This window comes from Pan paniscus, chromosome 1, assembly GCF_029289425.2.
Source record: "Pan paniscus chromosome 1, NHGRI_mPanPan1-v2.0_pri, whole genome shotgun sequence".
In the NCBI taxonomy this organism is placed as follows: Eukaryota; Metazoa; Chordata; class Mammalia; order Primates; family Hominidae; genus Pan; species Pan paniscus.
In genome coordinates, this window is record NC_073249.2 from 138,935,007 (window position 1) to 138,954,694 (window position 19,688).

General features: G+C 38.4%; 1 long non-coding RNA gene across 1 annotated transcript in view; it reads left to right on the forward strand.

Moving 5' to 3' along the window:
- The window catches only part of LOC103784402 (uncharacterized), an 837,516-nt gene that overhangs the window by 487,410 nt on the left and 330,418 nt on the right, over positions 1–19,688 (forward strand). Inside the window, exon 4 of the long non-coding RNA XR_010110850.1 lies at positions 1,372–1,420. This is a non-coding gene — a long non-coding RNA (uncharacterized LOC103784402). The remainder of the gene's footprint in view (positions 1–1,371; positions 1,421–19,688) is intronic.

The window sequence follows — 19,688 nt, forward strand, 5'->3', positions numbered from 1 at the left end:
GGCAACAGCGGCAAGGGCTGCCAGATAGCAAAGATGGCAGCCTGCCTCACCTGCTGCGCACTCTGTCCAAGAGAAGTGAAGAGCTGCTATGGGCCTGAGAGCCCCAGCTGGCGGTGCCTGTCGTCCTAGGCCAGTGAGCTTTATTTTGTGAGGTTCAGTGGAGGCAAGGCCTGTAGTCCATCACTGCTCAGCCCCCTGGATTTGCCCTTTTCGTGGGGGCATGCAAGGGAGCCCGACTTACCCCATTGCTGGAACTGGAGCTGCTAAGGCTGGGATGCCCAGGGATCCAATGCTCTGGGGACTCCACATGTGCCTTAGTGGCAGCTCTGCCCAGGCACTGATATAGGCAGAAGACAGCCAAATGCCTAGGCAGATAGGGAAAGGTCCCTGTAGAATCTCCAACCCACCCTACAAGTCTTTACACCAGATGCTTTGTGCAGATGGGGAACCCGCACAGGCAGCTTGTCTGGGCATGCCCCTCGAGCACTGCCGGGAATGGGGTGGAGCCACCAGGAATTCGCACCTTTGGCCAGGGAGGAGCCTGGCCTCCTCAACTCCCGTGTAGTGGCCTGACATTCAATTCTGTGAGATGGAAGCTTGGGTGCAGGACCCCTCTCTTTGTTGAGAGCTTTCCTTTTGCTTAATAAATTCCGCTCTCCTCACTCTTCAATGTGTCCTTGAGACAAGAACCCGGATTTAGCTGAACTAAGGAGCAAAAAATCCTGCATAAGCACCACATAGGTCTTCATATCAGTCTGAAGGCCCTGGTGGGATGAGTTCATGAGGGGATCTCTTGAGCCCAGGGTTGCAAAGGTCTGTGTCAGAAATAGGAGTCGCCAGGGATGCTCACTCACTCACTGATTCCCTGCTGTGGTGGAGCCTCCCCTGGTTCTGTGCCACTCCCCATGGGCAGTTGTCCAGTCTCGCTCCTCTCCATTCTCCACCGGTAGAGCTGATTCCTTGATTAATCCCAAGGTGTCCATCTGCATATTTAAGTTGAAAATCTAGTATTTACGCATCTCTTTTTCTTTTCTGTGTCAGAGCGGCACACGATAGCTGCTTCTAGTCAACCAACTTGAAGCCCTAACCGAGTACTGATATTTTCATTGTAACAGGCAATTAAACTGATTGTACTGAAATTACAAATGCTGTTTCTTGGGCAGCAGCTCAAATACCAGTTAAGAGTTCTTTTTCTTTTTAGTTTTGTTTGTTTATTTGTTTTAACCCTTATGTGTGCTGCTTTGTGTTTGTCTCAGGTACGTGTGGTTCAGGACTCAGCAGGAAATTTAAGCTGAGTCTATCACAGAACTTGGTACCTCTCCAGCTTGAAGTATCTCTCATTTCTAATATTTCTCCCTTACTCTTCAACAGCTATGGTTTTCCTGAACTTAATCCTCTGGATCTTCAGAGCAGAGAAAGTGTGAGTTTCCTTTATTCAACTTCAGCTTTTCCTCAGGCTAAAATTCCTAAAACAGAAAATTCAATGCATGTAAGACGCGTTTTCCAAGTTTATGGTCCACTCCACCATCTGTCTTGTTTTGTTCACATTTTTTGAAGTTGTTTGTTTTTGTAATTATCTAGAGTTGTAGTTGATGTATTTAAGAATGTCAGACTAGTAGGAGCTTGATCAGCCTTTTAGGAACCAGAACTCACTTCAAGCTATCTTGAGCTTATATGCCATCAATCTTAAAATATGATGAGCTGAGCAAGTCCTTAAAGTCCCAACTGCTTGGGAGGCTGAGGCAGGAGAATTGCTTGAGTCAGGAATTTGAGGCTTGTACAGTGTGCTATGATCATGCCTGTGAATAGCCACTGTACTCTAGCCTGGGCCACGTAGTGAGACCCCTATCTCTTAAAAAATAAAATAAAATGATAGCATGCAATTCAATAATTTTTAGACAGTTTTATTTAGATAAAATCTACATACCATAACATTCATCCTTTTAAAGAATACAATTCATGTTTTTTACTATATTCACAGTTACAGAGTAATCACCATTATCTAGTTTTAGTACATTTTCATCACCCTAAACAGAAACTCTGTGACTATTAGCAGTCATTCCCCATTCACCCTCCTGGCAGCCGCTAGAAATCACTAAACTGCTTTCTGACTATATGGATTTTCCTATCCTGAATACGTCATAGAAATGGAATCATAGAATATATGCTTTTTTGACTGGCTTCTTTCCCTTAACGTAATGTTTTCAATGTTCATCTATGTTGTGCATGTATTAGTAATTCATTCACTTTTATTGCCAGATAACGTTCCATTGTACAGATATGCCACATTTTACCTATACAACAGTGGATGGACATTTGGGTTGTTTCCAGTGTTTTGCTATTATGAATACTATGAACATCCCAGTACAAATATTTATGTGTACATATATTTTCATTTCTCTTGGAATATAATTATGTGGGGGGATGACTGGGTCATATGTTAAATCTTTGCTTAACTTTTGTAGGAACTGTCAAACATTCCAAAGAGGCTTCAGTATTTTACATTCTTAACAATGTATTACGGCTTCAGTTTCTTCACATTTTTGGCAACACTTGTTATTATTTGTCTTTTTTATTTTTGTTATCCACTATAGTGAGTGTGAAGTGTGTCACATTGTGGTTTTAACTTATATTTCTCTGTTGACTAGAAATGTTAACCATCTTTTTATGTGCTTGTTGACCATTAATGTATTTTCTTTGGAGAAATGTCTATTCTAATCTTTTGCCCATTTTAAAAAATTGGAGTATTTTTTATTTTTATTGTTGAGTTATAAGAGTGCTTTGTATGTCTTGAACAGAAGTTCTTAGGAGATAAATGATTTGCAAATATTTTCCCCCATTCCATGGGCTGTCTTGTCACTTTATTAATGGTGTCTTTTGAAAATGCAAGTTTTTACATTTTAATGATGTCCAGTTTATTTTTTTTTCTTTTCATAGTTGTACTTTTGGTGTCATATTTAAGAAGCCATTACCTAATCCAAGGTCAATGAATAATTATCATTATTGTTTTCTTCTAAGAGTTTTATAGTTTTAGCTCTTATATTGTAGACTATGATCCATTTTGAATTAATTTCTGAATGGAATGTGAGATAGGGGTTCATTTCCATTTTATTTTACATGAAAATATCCAGTAGTCTCAGTGACAGTTCTTGAAAAGATTTCTTTTCCCCCATTGAATTGACTTGAAACCCTTGTGAAAAATCAATTTACCATAAATGTAAGAGTTTACTTCTGAACTTCCAGTTCTATTCTGTTGTTTTATCTGTGTCTACTTAGGCCAATAACACACTGTCTTGATTACAATAGATTTGTGGTAAGTTTTGAAACTGAGAAGTGCAAGTCCTCCAACCTTGTTCTTTATTTCAATATCATTTAAGTTATTCTGGGTCCCTTGCATGTCCAAGTAAATTTCAGGGTAAGCTTGTTAATTGTTGCAAAAAATGAAGCAGTAGGAATTTTAATAATAGTTGCATTGAATTTATAGATTAATTTAGGGAATATGGCTATATTAATATTATTGTCTTCCAATTCATGATCATAAGATGGTTTCCTGTGTATTTCCATCTTCTTTAATTTCTTTCAACATTATTTATAGTTTTGCCTACAAGTTGTTCTTTTAAGTATTTTATTCTTTTTGATGGTATTATAAATGGATTGTTTTCTTGATTTTATTTTCAGATTGTTCATTGCTGGTGCATAGAAACACAATTGATTTTTGCAGATTGATCTTTTAGTCTAAAACTGTGCTGAGACACTGATTAATTATGATTTTTTTTTCCTGAATTCCTCAGGATTTTCTGTATACAAGATGATTTGGTGGTATTCTTTGTGCAATCTAACTCAGATAACTGTCAACCCTGTGTTTTTTATAGATGTTCTTTACCAAGTTGAGCAAGCTTTTTTCCAATTCTAGTTTGTTTAATATTTTCATCATGAAAAAATACTGGAATTTGTCAAAATCTTTTTCATGTCTATTTAGATGATCATGTAGTTTATTCTATATTGATATGATGCATTTTGTTAATTGATTTGGGATGTTAAGTCAATCTTTTATTTCTGGAATAATTCAAATTGGTTATAGCAATTAATCATTTTTATATATTATTATATATTGCTAGCATTTATACATTGTCAGAATTTTATTGAGAATTTTTGTATTGTATACTTAAGGGAAATTAGTTTGTGGTTTTCTTATAATGTTTTTATCTGATTTAGAGATCAAAGTAAAACTAACTTCAAAAATGAGCTAAAAATATCCTTTTTATGGAAGCATTCATGGGGATTTGCTATTAAGTCTTCTTTAAAAGTTCAGTAGGATTGATTAACATAGCCATCTATGCTTTTGCCTTTTGTTATGACAAGCTTAAAAATTATTAATTTTATCTCTTTCCTTGTTATAATAGCTCTATTCAGATTTTCTATTTCTTTTTGAGTCAGATTTAGTAAATTCCATCTTTGTAGGAATTTTGCCATTTCATCTACAGTATCTAATTTGTTGGCATATAATTGTGTATAATATTCTCTTATAATGCTCTTTATTTCTGTAAGGTCAGTAGTAATGTTCCTTCATTTATAACTGATTTTGGTAATTTGAGTCTTTCTTCTTTCTTTTCCTGCTCAACCTAATTACAGATTTGTCAACATTTTTGATTTTTTCAAAGATCAGCTTTTGATTTCATTGATTTTCTATATTGTTTTCCAATTTTCTGTTTCATTTATTTTAGTTCTAGTCTTTATCATTTTCTTCTGCTGCTTGCTTTGAGTTTAGTTTGTACTTCTTTTTATTTTTTTAAGGTGAAAGTTTAGGTTATGGCTTTCAGGTCTTTCTTATTTTTTAACGTAGGCAGTTATTATAGCTATAAATTTCCCTCTGAGCACTGACTTAGCTACATCCTATCAGTTTTATTACATGTTTTTGTTTCCATTTTCATGCATTCATCTAAAAATTTTTTTCCTTTTCTTTTTCTTTCTTTCTTTTTCTTTTCTTTTTTTTTTTTTTTTGAGACAGAATCTCGCTGGAGTGCAGTGGTTCGATCTTGGCTCACTGCAACCTCTGCCTCCGGGGTTCAAGTGATTCTTGTGCCTCAGGCTCCTTAATAGCTGGGATTACAGGCGTGCGCCACCATGCCCGGCTAACTTTTATATTTTTAGAAGAGACGGGGTCTTGCTTTGTTGACCAGATTGGTCTTGAACTCCTGGACTCAATTGATCTGCCCGCCTTGGCAAGCAGATACTACCTTTTAGTTTAATTTTATTTTGTTCTTTGAATGGTATTTGACTTAAAATCTTTGTCTTGTAAGTCTAATATCTGTAGGGTTTTTTCAAGCCCCAGTTTCTATTGATTGTTTTCTTTCCTGTGTATTGGACACACTTTTCTATTTTTCATGTGTCTTGTAATGTTTATTGAAACCTGTATATTTTAAATTAAATAGCATGGCAACTCTGGGAATTAGGTCTCTGCCCCTTTCCCAGAGTTTGTTGTTGTTTCTTTTGCTGTGTGTCTGTTTCTTTGTTTAGTGACTTTCCTGGATGAATTCTGTAAAGTCTGTGTTCTTTGTTTTGTGCAGCCACTGAAGTCTTGTCACCACTCAGTTATTTCGGTAGTTGGATAATGATTGCACAGAAATTTCCTGAAATGCCTTGAACCAATATGTCTCTCACCCTTTGCAGAGAGGCCTAGCAGTGTGGGTTGGGGTATGCTTTCAATGCTCTAGCAGTTTACAGCTATGCTTTATCTCTCATTTCTTGCTTGCAAAGAGCCTTAGTTCAGCCATGGATAAGGGATCTTCTCAAGTCTTTCCTTGGCATATTCCAGCCCTGCACATGTACTTCTAGATTCCCAAGAACATGTTAGAGCTTTTCAAAACTCCTTATGGAGGTCTCATTTTCCTTATTTCCTTTTTGTTTTTTGGCCTCTTGATTATCCCAACTGGTGTGGTGACCCTAGGTAGCTATGATGTGTAGCAGTTGCCTCTGATTTTTTTTTTTAACAAGTGCCCTGAACACAAAATTTTTTCACTCAGTGTGCTCCAAGTCAGTTCAAATAAAAAGACAAACCTTGAGAATGGGATTTTTTTCAGTAGCTCCAAGACAGTTCAAATAATAACAATTCCCTGGGGATGAAGTTTTTTGGGGAGCTCCAAATTCATTCTACTCCCTCCATGGCTGCTAGACTGCTGTGTTTCACAGGTACTATCATTCCAAACCTGCTGACTTTCAAGCCTCTTACAGAGCTCAGAGAAAGGAAATAGGAATTGGGCAAGTTAAATTGTCAAAAAGCTGAATATTCTTACCAAGACTCAACCAATTTCCTTGAATAAACTTTCCTTGTATTGCAAGCCTTTAGTTAATTTCCAGAGCACTTAAAAAGATGATTTTAACAATTATTTATCAGTATTCTTATTGATTTTATGGAGGGGTGGAGTTTTAAAGGTTCTTACTTTGCCAAACTTGCATTCCGATAAATTGAATAATTTACTTAATGTGTAAATATTTGTATTTACTATAATAATGATAATTTAAGTACATAATAAAGTATTTGTAAATAAAATTTAAAACAAATGTGATAAAAAATAAATACAAATAAAAGTTCTAATATTCCCTCTTATACCTCAATAGAACATCTTTCTGGGATATGAGCTTCCCATTTTGGAGACGTTTGTCAAATTTCACTTCTGGTGTGACTAATATGTATAATTATCTGTATTTTTTAAAGCTTTTAACTTAAATTTAATAAGAAGTATATGTTTAAACCTTCAAACATCAGAGCATATTCAGGAATTCTCTTTTTAAAGCAATGGTAGTAATGAACACAATACTCCATACTCCATGGAAACTTTGGCTCTCACAGGGTAGAGCATGAATCTGCAAATTACAGACTGTAAGTCAAATCCAGCCCACTGGGGGCAAATCTGGCCAAGCCTCTCTTTTTTTTTTTTTTTTTTTTTTAAGTTGTTATTCAAAGGCAGACATGAGTAGTTGTGACAGAGACTGTATGGCCCACAAAGCCTAAAATGTTTATCATCTGGCCTTTTACAAAAAAATGTTTTCTCATGCATGGAGTAGAACAAGACTCAGAGTTTGTACTGGACTTCAGTGGAACAAGACTCACAGTTTTCTCTGAACTTTAGTTCTTCTTAAAACTTGGGATGCAACCAAATTATTAACTGTATTTCAAAGTAAGTACAGATTGTTAAGTCCTACCCCAGGAATCATAACAACAATGAAATATTTGCTCTCTGATTTTCATTTCAGCTTGGTAGATGTTGAGCACTGTTAGGAGACTAGTGGTAGATAGCCAAACTAAGCTTCATAAATGAAGGAGAAATAAAAGCATTTGCAGACAAGCAAATGCTAAGAGAATTTATTACCGCCAAACTTGCCTTACAAGAGGTTCTTAAGAGAGTGCTAAACATGGAAATGAAAGAACGGTACCATCCACCACAAGAACACACTTGAGTCCATCAACCATTGGCATTATAAAACAACTACATGATCAAGTCTACATAACAACCAGCTAAAAACACGATGACAGGATTAAATTTGCACGTATCAATATTGACCTTGAATGTAAATTGTCTAAACATCACACTTAAAAGGCAAAGAGTGGCAAGTCGGATAAAGCAAGACCCAACTGAATGATGTCTTCAGGAGACCCATCTGACATGCAGTGACACCCACAGGCTCAAAGTAAAGGGATAGGGAAAATTCTATCAAGCAAATGGAAAACAAAAAAGATCGGGGATTGCTATCCTTATTTCAGACAAAACAGACTTTAAACCAATAACAATCAAAAAGAACAAAGAAGGACCTTACATAACGATAAAGGGTTCAATTCAACAAGAATTGAAGGACCTAACTATCCTAAATATAATATATATGAACCCAACACTGGAAACACCCAGATTCATAAAACGTTCTTAGAGACCTATGAAGAGACTTAGCCAATGCACAATAATCATGGGACACTTGAACACCCCACTGACAGTATTAGAGCATTGAGGCAGAGGATTATCAAAGATACTCAGGAGATAAACTTGATACTTTACCAAGTGGACCTGACAGACACCTGCAGAACACTTCACCCAGCAACACAATATACATTCTTCTTATCTGCGCATGAAACATATTCTAAAATCAACCTTGTGCTGGGTAACAAAGTGATTCTTGAAAAATTATAAAAACCAAAATCATACCAACCACACTCCCAGACCACAGCACAATAAAAACAGAAATAAATACTAAGAAGATCTCTAAAACAATATGATTACATGGAAATCAAACAATCTACTCCTGGATGACTTTTAGATAAACAGTGAAATTAAGGCAGAAATCAAGAACTTCTTTGAAACTAATGAAAATAAAGATACAACATATCAGAATCTCTGGAACACAGCTGAAGCAGTGTTAGGGGGAAAGTTTCTAGTGCTAAACACCTACATCAAAAAGTGAGAAAGATCTCAAATTAATAACCTAACATCACAACTAGAGGAACTAGAGAAGCAAGAACAAACCAATCCCAAAGCTAGCGTAAGAAAAAAAAGATGAAAATCAGAACTGAACTGAATAAAATTGAGACATGAAAAACCATACAAAAGATCAATGAAACCAAAAGTTGATTATTTGAAAGTATAACTAAAATTAAAAGACCATTGGCTAGACTAATAAAGAAACAGAGACGATCCAAATAAACACAATCAGAAATGAGAAAGGAGATATTATCACTGACTCCACAGGAATACAAACATCCCTCATAGACTACTATGAGCACCTCTATGCACACAAACTAGAGAACCTAGAAGAAATGGATAAATTCCTGGAAACATATGACCTCCCAGGATTGAACCAGGAAGCACAGTCCAATAAGGAGTTCTGAAATTGAAACCATGAACAGACCAATAACAAGTTCTGAAATTGAATCAATAACAAAAAACCCACTAACCAGAAAAAGTTCTGGACAAGAGAATTCACAACCAAATTCTACCAGACATATAAAGAAAAGGTCGTACCAATCCTCTTGAAACAAATTCTAAAAATTGAGAAATAGGGACTGCTCCCTAACTCATTCTATGAGGCCACCATCATCCTGATACCAAGCCTGGCAGAAACACAAGAAAAGGAAACTTCAGGCCAATATCCTTAATGAACATAGATGCAAAACTCCTCAATAAAATACTAGCTGATATGGTTTGGCTCTGTGTCCCCACCCAAATCTCATCTTGTAGCTCCCATAATTCCCATGTGTTGTGGGAGGGACCCAGTGGGAGATGATTGAGTCATGTCAGCAGGTCTTTCCCATGCTGTTCTTATGGTAGTGAATGGGTCTCACAAGATCTGGTGGTTTTAAAAATGGGAATTTCTCTGCACAAGCTCTCTCTATACCTGCTGGCATCCACATAAGATGTGACTTGCTTCTCTTGCTTTTCCGCCATAATTGGGAGGTCTCCCCAGCCACGTGGAAGTGTAAGTCTAATAAACCTTTTTCTTTTGTAAATTGCCAAGTCTCACGTATGTCTTTATCAGCAGCATGAAAACTGACTAATGCAATAAATTGGTACCAGTAGAGTGGGGTGCTGCTGAAAAGATACCCAAAAATGTGGAAGCAACTTTGGAACTGGGTAACAGGCAGGGGTTGGAACAATTTGAAGGGCTCAGAAGACAGGAAATGTGGAAATGTGGGAAAGTTCGGAACTTTCTAGAGACTTGTTGAATGACTTTGCCCAAAATGCTGATAGTGATATGGACAATAAAGCCCAGGTTGAGGTGGTCTCAGATGGAAATAAGGAACTTGTCGGGAACTGAAGCAAAGGTGACTCTTGTTGTTTTGGCACAAAGACTGGTGGCATTTTCCCCCTGCCCTAGAGATTTGTGGAACTTTGAACTTGAGAAAGATGATTTAGGGTATTTGGTGGAAGAAATTTCTAAGTGGCAAAGCATTCAAGAGGTTACTTGAGTGCTGTTAAAAGCATTCAGTTTTAAAAGGGAAACAGAGCATAAAAAAGTTTCGAAAATTTGCAGCCTGACGATGAGATAGAAAAGAAAATCCCATTTTTGACAAGAAATTCAAGCTGGCTGCAGAAATTTGCATAAGTAACAAGGAGCTGAATATTAATCACCAAGACAATAGGAAAAATGTCTCTAGGGCATGTCAGAGACCTTTGCAGCTTACCCTCCAATCACAGGCCTGGAGATTTAGGAGGAAAAAAATGGTTTCGTGGATGGGGCCCAGGGTCCCTCTGCTGTGTGCAGTCTAGGGACTTGGTGCTCTGTGTTCCAGCTACTCCAGCTGTGACTAAAAGGGGCCAAGTTACAGCTTAGGCTGTTGCTTCAGAGGGTGGAAGCCCCAAGCCTTGGCAGCTTCCACATGGTGTTGGGCCTGTGGGTTCACAGAAGTCAAGAGTTGAGGTTTGGGAACCTCTGCCTAGATTTCAGAGGATATATGGAAATACCTGGATGACCAGGCAGAAGTTTGCTGTAGGGGTGGGGTCCTCATGGAGAACCTCTGCTAGGGCAGTGCAGAAGGGAAATGTGGGGTCAGAGCACCCCCATAGAGTCCCTACTGGGGTACCACCTAGTGCAGCTGTGAGAAGAGGGCCACTGTCCTTCAGACCCCAGAATGTTAGATCCATTGACAGCTTACACCATGCACCTGGAAAAGTCACAGACACTCAATGTCAGCCCATGAAAGCAGCCAGGAGGGGGTCTATACCCTGCAAAGCCCCAGGGGCAGAGCTGCCCAAGGCCATGGGAGCCCACCTTTTGCATCAGTGTGACCTAGATGTGAGACGTGGAGTCAAAGGACATCATTTTGGAGCTTTAAAATTTGACTGCCCTGCTGGATTTCGGACTTGCATGGGGCCCGTAGCCCCTTTGTTTTGGCCAATTTCTCCCATTTGGAATGGCTGTATTTACCCAATTCCTGTTCCCCCATTGTATCTAGGAAGTAACTAACTTGCTTATGATTTTACAGGCTCATAGGCAGAAGGGAATTGCCGTGTCTCAGATGAGACTTTGGACTGTGGACTTTTGAGTTAATGCAGAAATGAGTTGAGACTTTGGGGGACTGTTGGGAAGGCATGATTGGTTTTGAAATGTGAAGATATGAGATTTGGGAGGTGCCGGGGTGGAATAATATGATTTGGCTCTGTGTCCCCACCCAAATCTCAGCTTGTAGCTCCCATAATTCCCAGGTGTTGTGGGAGGGACCTGGTGGGAGATGATGGAATCATGAAGCAGGTCTTTCCCATGCTGTTCTCATGATAGTGAATGGATCTCATGAGATCTGATGGTTTTAAAAACAGGAGTCTCCCTGAACAAGCTCTCTCTTTGCCTGCTGCCATCCACATAAGACATGACTTCCTCCTCCTTGCCTTCTGCCATGATTATGAGGCCTCCCCAGCCACATGGAACAGTAAGTCCAATAAACCCTTTTGCCTGTATAAGTTACCCAGTCTTGGATATGTCTTTATCAGCAACATGAAAATGGACTAATACACTGGCAAACTGAATCCAGTAGCACATCAAAAAGCTAATCCATCACTATCAAGTAGGCTTTATCCCTGAGACACAAATTTGGTTTAACATACACAAATCAATAATGTGATTCATGAGATAAACAAAACAAAAAACACAGGATCCCCCCATAGATGCAGAAAAGGCTTTTGATAAAATTCAACATTCCTTCTTGTCAAAAGCCATCAAAAAGTAGACATCAAAGGAACATGTCTCAAAATAATAAGTCATCTAAGACAAACCCACAGCCAACATTATACTGAATGGGGAAAATCTGGAAGCATTCTCCCTGAGAACCAGAACAGGGTTAGGATGCCACTTTTACCACTCCTTTTCAATATAGTACTGGAAGTCCTAGCCACAGCAATGAGGCAAGAGAAAGAAATAAAAGTTATCCAAATAGAAAAAAAGTAAAACTGTATCTCTCTGCAGATGATATGATTCTACACCTAGAAAACCCCATGGTCTCTGCCCAAAGGCTCCTAGATCTGATAGACAACTTCAGCAAAGTTTCAGGATGCAAAATCAATGTACAAAAATTAGTAACCTTTCTATAAACCCATAATGTCCAAGCTGAGAGCCAAATCAAGAGTTCAGTCCCATTCATGATGGCCATAAAAAGAATAAAATACCTGGGAATACAGTTATCCAGGGAGGTGAATGATCTCGACAATGAAAATTATAAAATATTGCTGAAAGAAATAAGTGGTGACACAAACAAATGGAAAAACATTCCATAGTCATGGATAGGAAGAATCAATATCATTAAAATGGCCACACTGCCCAAAGCAATTTACAGATTCAGTGCTATTCCTATCAAACTACCAACTTCATTTTTCACAGAATTAGAAAAAGACTATTATAAATCTCATATGGAACCAAAAAGGATCCTGAATAGTCAAAGCAGTCCTAAGCCAAAAGAACAAAGCCATAGGTATCACGCTACCCAACTTCAATCTATACTACAAGTGTAAAGTAACAAAAACAGCAGGGTACTCGTACAAAAATAGACTCATAGACCAATGGAACAGAATAGAGGGCCCAAAATAAAGCCACACATCTGCAACCATCTGATCTTTGACAAAGTTCACAATAAGAATCGATGTGGAAAGGCTTCCCTGTTGAATAAATGGTGCCAGGATAACTGGCTGGCCATATGCAGAAGATTCAAACTGGATCCCTTCCATTTACCATGTACAAAAATCAACTGAAGGTGGATTAAGGATTTAAAGGTAAAAACCTAAAAGTATAAAAACCCTAGAAGAAAACCTAGGAAAACCATTCTGGAATCTGGAAATGACTTCATGAATAAGACTCCAAAAGAAATTGCAACAAAAACAAAAATTGACAAGTGAGACTGATAAAGTTTGGATATTTGCCCCCGCCCAAATCTCATGTTGAAATGTAATCCCCAGTGTTGGAGATGGGGCCTGGTGGGAGGTGTTTGGATCATGGGGGCAGACCCCCCATGAATGGTTTGGGCCACCCCTTGGTGATAAGTGAGCTCTCCCTCTGAGTTTACATGCAATCTGGTCATTTAAAAGTGTGTGGCACCTCCCCTTCCCCACCCTCTATTTCTCTCTTGCTCCTGCTTTTGCCATGTGAAGTGTTTTCTCCCTCTTTGCCTTCTGCCATGAGTAAAAGCTTCTCGAGGCCTCCCTAGAAGCAGATACTGGTGCAATGCTTCCTGTACAGCCTGCAGAACTATGAGCCAAGTAAGCCTCTTTTCTTATAAATTACTCAGTCTCCCGTATTTCTTTATAGCAATGCAAGAACAGCCTAATCCAGAAAATTAATACAGAGGAGTGGGACATTGCTCTAAAGATACTTGAAAATGTTGACATGGCTTTGGAACTGGGTAATAAGCAGAGGTAGGGAGAGTTTGTAGGGTTCAGAAGAAGACAGGAAGATGAGAGGAAGTTTGAAACTTCTGAGACTGATTAAATGATTGTGACCACAACGTTAATAGTAATATGGACATTGAAGTCCAAACTGCTGAGGACCTGCGTAGAAATGAGGAACTTACTGGGAACTGGTAGAAAGGGCACATGTGTTATGCCTTAGCAAAGAACTTAGTTGTGTTGTGTCCATGACCTAGAGATATATGGAAGTTTAAACTTGAGAGCAATGATTTAGCACATCTGGTGGAGGAAATTTCTAAGCAGCAAAGTGTTCAAGAGGTGGTGTGCCTGCTTTTAACAACCTACATTCAGATGTGGGTGCAAAAAAAATGGCTTAAAGTTGGAACTTATATTTAAAAGGAAGCAGAGTGTAAAAGTTTGGAAAATTTGCAGCCTAGCCATGTGGCAGAAAAACAAAAAGCGTTTTGGGATGAGGAATTCAAGCAGGCTATGGAGCAACCACTTGCTAGAGAAATCTGCATAACTAAAAGAGAGCCAAGTATTGATAGCAAAGACAATGGGAAAAAGACTTTGATCACATTTTAGAGACTTTCACTGCAGGGTCTCCCATCATAGGCCCAGCAGCCTAGGAGGGAAGAATGGTTTCTTGAGCCAGGTCCAGGGCCCCACTGACCTGTGTAGCCTTGGGACACTGCTTCCTGCATCCTGGTTGCTCCACTTTGAGCATTGACTTAAAGGACCCTAGATACTATTCATGCTACCACTCCAGAGAGCTCAAGCTGCCATAAGCCTTTGTGGCTTCCATGTGGCTTCCTTTGTGGCTTCCAAGCCTGCAGGTGCACAGTTGTGCAAGAATGAATAAGGTTTGGTATCCTTTGCTTAGATTTCAGAGGATGTATGGAAAAGCATGAATCCCAGGCAGAAGCCTGCTACAGGGGTGGAGCCCCCACAGAGAACCTCTACTAGGGCAGTGCCAAGTAGAAATGTGAAGTTGGAGCCCTCACAGGGCACTTCCTAGTGGAGCTATGGGAAGGGTGCCACCATCCACCAGACCACAGAATGGTGGATCCTCTAGCAGCTTGCGTGGGCCACCTGAAAAAGCTGCAGGCACTCAACAACTCGTGAAAGCAGCTGTAGGGGCTGTACCCTGCAAAGCCACCAGGGTGGAGCTGTTCAAGGCCTTGGAAGCTCAGCCTTTGAACTGGTGTGCCCTGGATGTGGGACATGCAGTCAAGGGAGATAATTTTGGAGCCTTAAAATTTAATAGCTGCCCTGCTGGGTTTCAGACTTCATGGGGTCTATAGCTCCTTTCTTTTGTCCAATTTCTCCCTTTTGGAACAGGAATGTTTACCCACTGCCTATATCCCCATTGTATCTTGAAAGTAAATAACTTGTTTTGATTTTACAGGCTCATAGGTGGAAGGAACTCATTTCCAGATAAAACTTCGGATTTGGGACTTGGGACTTTTGAGTTAATGCTGGAATGAGTTCAGAGTTTGCAGGGACAATTAAGAAAGGATTATTGTATTTTGAAATGTGAGAACATGAGATCTGGGAGGGGCCAGGAGCAGAATGATATAGTTTGGTTATTTGTCCCTGCCCAAATCTCTTGTTGAAGTATAATCCCCATTGTTGGAGATGAGCCCTGGTTGAGAGGTGTTTGGATCATGGAGCAATACCTCATGAATGGCTTTGGCTATTCCCTTGGTGATAACTCTCCTTCCCCACCCTCTCTCTCTCTCTCACTCCTGCTTTCACCATGTGAAGTGCCTGCTCCTGCTTTATCTTCTGCCATGAATAAAAGCTTTTTGAGGCCTCCCTAGAAGCAGATGCTGGTACACTGCTTCCTGTACAGCCTGCAGAACCATGAGCCAATTAAACTTCTTTTCTTATAAATTACCCAGTCTCAGGTATTTCTTTATAACAATGCAAGAATGGCCTAATACAGGGATCTTATTAAACCAAAGAGCTTCTGCGCAGCAAAAGAAAATATCAACAGAGTAAATAGACAACTGGCAGAAAGGGAGAAAATATCTGCAAACTATCCATCCAAAAAAGGTCTAATATCCAGAATCTATAAGGAACTTAAACAAAACTAATAAGCATAAAACAAACAACTCCATTAAAATTCGGCAAAGGATATGAACAGACACTTCTCAAAAGAAGACGTATGTACAGCCAATACGCATATAAAAAAATGCTCAACATCACTAATCATTAGAGAAATGCAAACCAAAACCACAATGAGATCTCATTTCACACCTGTCAGAATGGGTATTATTATAAAGTAAAAAATCTGCAGATGCTGGTGAGGTTGTGGAGAAAAGGGAACACCCATACACCACTGGTGGGAATGTAATTAGTTCAGCCACTTTTAAAGGCAATTTGGAGATTTCTCAAATATCTTAGAACTACCGTTTGACCCAGCAATCCCATTACTGGGCATATTCCCAAAGAAATATAAATTATTCCACAAAGATACATGATGCATGCGTATGTTCACTGCAGCGCTATTCACAATAGCAAAGACATGGAATCAACGTAAATGCATATCAACAGTGGACTGAATAAGGAAATGTAGTTCATATACACCATGGAATACTATGTAACCATAAAAAAGAATGAAATCCTGTCCTTTGCAGCAACATGGATGGAGCTGGAGGCCATTATCCTGAGCAAATTAGCGCAGGAAAATACTGCAAGTTCTCACTTATATGTGGGAACTAAACATTGAGTACACATAGACAAAAAGAAGGAAATAATAGATACTGGAGCCTACCTCCTAGTGGGTGGAGGGTGAGGATTAAAAAAAAAAGACTTATCAAGTACTATGCTCATTACCTGGCTGATGAAATAATCTGTACATCAAATTCCCACAACACACAATTTGCCCATCTAACAAAACTGCACATATACCTCCTTGAACCTAAAATAAAAGTTGGAAATCAAACAAACAAACAATCTTTTGTGGTTTCCTTAAACCCTACCCACACTTTTATAAACAATTCCTGTATTTAACTCTCTTAAATTATATTAATTTGGGTGTTCCTTCCCATTCAGCTGGAAATCTAATACCTGAAGTCTTTCTACTCTTCTAAGTAAGTCCTAAACTTTCAGTCCATTCTTTCTCCATATTATACCTTTTGTCCTCAAAAATACTATCTTTCTCTCTCTGTTTTGTGCTATCCTGAAATTTAATAATTCTATCTCATATTTTTTAACAAAGTTGTTAATATAATTGTAAACAGTTTAGAGATGAGAATAATACCCGTAGAAAGTTACTACAACACTCTCTCCATCTCTCCTGATTGAGTGGATTTATTTATAACATCCTTTAGTGTAATTCAACCAGTTACTAATTTACTGAGAAGGTTTTTGATCTTTATGCCTGCATTTTGGCCATTCTTTAATTTCTATGCCCTTTGATTCCTCCAAAGGCCATATTCATAGAAAGTACAAGGTTTCAGTGGTTACACATATTTAGCCTCTCTTTATCCCTCAATCTTCAGCTTCTGCCAGGTAGCAGAGAGAAATTCGGATATACTTGCCAAATAGCAGTCTAATGGAAGATTTCAGCTTTTTCAATCTTGGCCTCCCTTTGAAGCATCATGTAGGAAGGCTCTGTGTTGATGCTCTTATGATACTTGCCTTTTTACACTTGATCACACCTGTTGACATTAAGGAGCATCAGCATACTAACAATAGACCTTTCTTAATTTCCCTCTTTAGCCAGACTGCATCACACTGAGCACCGTGAGCTAGAGAATTAAGATCAAGCTGAGGTATCTGGTGAAGCTAGTTCATTTGACATGACAGCATGATACATTTTATTTAAATTACATATATCTTATGTTTGGAAGTTCTGCATATCTTGATTAGGGATGAGCATAAGCAAAGACAGGTTTTTCAAAATTCTTTGTAAGTTATTGGCTCATAATTGCTTTTATGGAACTGCTCATCAGTAATCTGTCATTAAATCTTCTTGAGAGAGCCTAACACAAATGATCAAAATTAAATTGCTGTTATTATTTTGTGTTTTGGAAGATACTGCTCTTATTTGTATAAGTATATAATATTTTCATGAATCAAAGTCAACTTTGTACTACTATCTCTTTATGAGGTAGGCATTGACAGTAGGAAGGAGGGAAACAAATATGTAGTGAGATTTCAAATTTCAATTTGGTTCTTAACTTCTTCTATAGAGAAGAGCTAGGAAACATGTGCAAACTTATTTCACTGTTGTGTTTCCTTCAAGGATTGGGAGCATATTGATTAGTTAATGAAGAAAGAGGTCAGTAGGGGACCACAAGTTAAAAGGGCTAAATCATTATTACTAACTAGTGATTTTTCTACCCTTACTTACTATTGTGAAAATGTGACTATTTCAAAAATGAAAAAAGTGGATCGTGTGACATCTTTTTCTTAAGTTTTTCCTTAAATAATAATAATGCTAATAGTAATAGCAAATATTTAATACACAGTTACTGTAGATGGCCCAAAGCCTGGAAGCATTAGCAAATATGCACTAAAATGGTTATTAGTATTACATTACAATACATGATTTGTGCAGAAGCCTTACCTGATACATTCAGTGCCTTGCCTCTCATCATGCTGGATAGGATCATCCTCAAATAAGCTTTGTAGAACTTGCATCTTGTATGGTTGAAAGGCATGTGTTTTAGGAATCACTGGGACAGTTCTGCAAGGCACCTCCAATTCCTTGGATGTTTGGCAAGATGATCTCTTTGGTTGGTTATGACCTCGGTTGGTAATGACTGTTTCCTCTATCTTGTTGGAAATAAATAACTGTTCACAGAAGAGTTTGTTGAACACACTATGTTCTTGAATTTTTTAACTAGTTTTCTAATTGTACTGTGGGAAATGGTAGTTCTTCCAAGATGAAATGCAAAGAAGGGCTCTGCAAGCATTGTGATCAGCCCTTTCTTTTGCTTATGAGTATAAGCTCAATATGTTCATCTTTCATCAACCCGTCAAATGTATAAGAAGATTATATCTATGTTTCCAGATTTTACAGGATACCCTGTATATGCTAGGAAATCTTCTAAGGGAACCTTCTAAGAATTTTTCATTTAACCCTTTTAACAAATCTGAGTTGGCTTCTATTATTATTTCCATTTCACAGAGGAAAATGTAAAGGCACAAGGAGATTAAGTAACATGCTCAAGATCACAGAGCCGGTGAATGTCAAATCATGGGTCTTGGGTTTTGGTAATGAGAATAAAAGGAGAAAAATAAGTGAAGTAATACTGTGTTAGGTAGTAGAACACAAATATTTTGCTGTATGTTTATACAATCTGATTAAATGTTAATATAACCTGCTTTCTGGCTTGGATATTGGATGTCAAACTTTTAAGACATGTCAAAGTGGTTTTCAGAGAGCTTTTCTGATATCCATACTTTTCCATGAAAGTGCTATGTGGCCCTGGACAAATTTTTAGCATCTTCGTGCCTTCAAAAAATAGAGATGATTATTTTAGTCCTCTATCAGGTTAGTTGTTGTTTGGGAATTTGAATGAAAACTATTTTTTTTTTATTTCCTTGGAAGAAAGTCACACTATAAAAGCAAATTTGGGCTACTATAATGACAAGTGTGTGAGTGTACATTAATTTCTCCCTTATGTTCTTATTGCCAGCAGATGGAGGTCGAAATTGAATTGCTGCTGACTGTTGTCCCTTGTTATGGCCTGTGGAGATATGACAATTGAGGAAGAACTTAGAGGAATGCCAAGTAGCGGAGCGTGAAGCTGTGGGTGTGGCCCACTGCCTTGGACATTTTATGGCTGATAGCACTTGGCAAGGAAAAAATGCAGCCTTGAAAGTAGGCTTGCAAATAGATTTCAATATCAGCCATGCCCCCACAATCACCCCTATTTGATTTCTCCTGTAATATACGCTTTGCCAAAATCCACTCTTCTAATACTCACCTACCTCACTGGTCCCCTTGCAAACTACCTAAATAACTAAGTAAATAACACTTGGAGAATTTCTTTGTTTCATTGCAAATTTGGGCACAGATAGTACAGGCAAGGCACATTAAACTTCTTGTCCATCCACTTTTGATTCCTTTTGGGCTGGTCTTTTTTTTTTTTTTTTTTTTTTCCGTCTGTTTGTTCGTCTAACCAGAGATTTTTACCTAGGGAGTCCTCGGATGCTTTTCCAGGGGTGCCTGATCCGTGTGAACTGGAAACACCGTATCAGTGTTGCATGCCACAGAGTTCATTTTTTCCTTCAGAGAGAGAGTCTGTAGCTTTCACAAGATTCTCAGAGGAGCTTGGGACTTCAAAAAGCTTATGA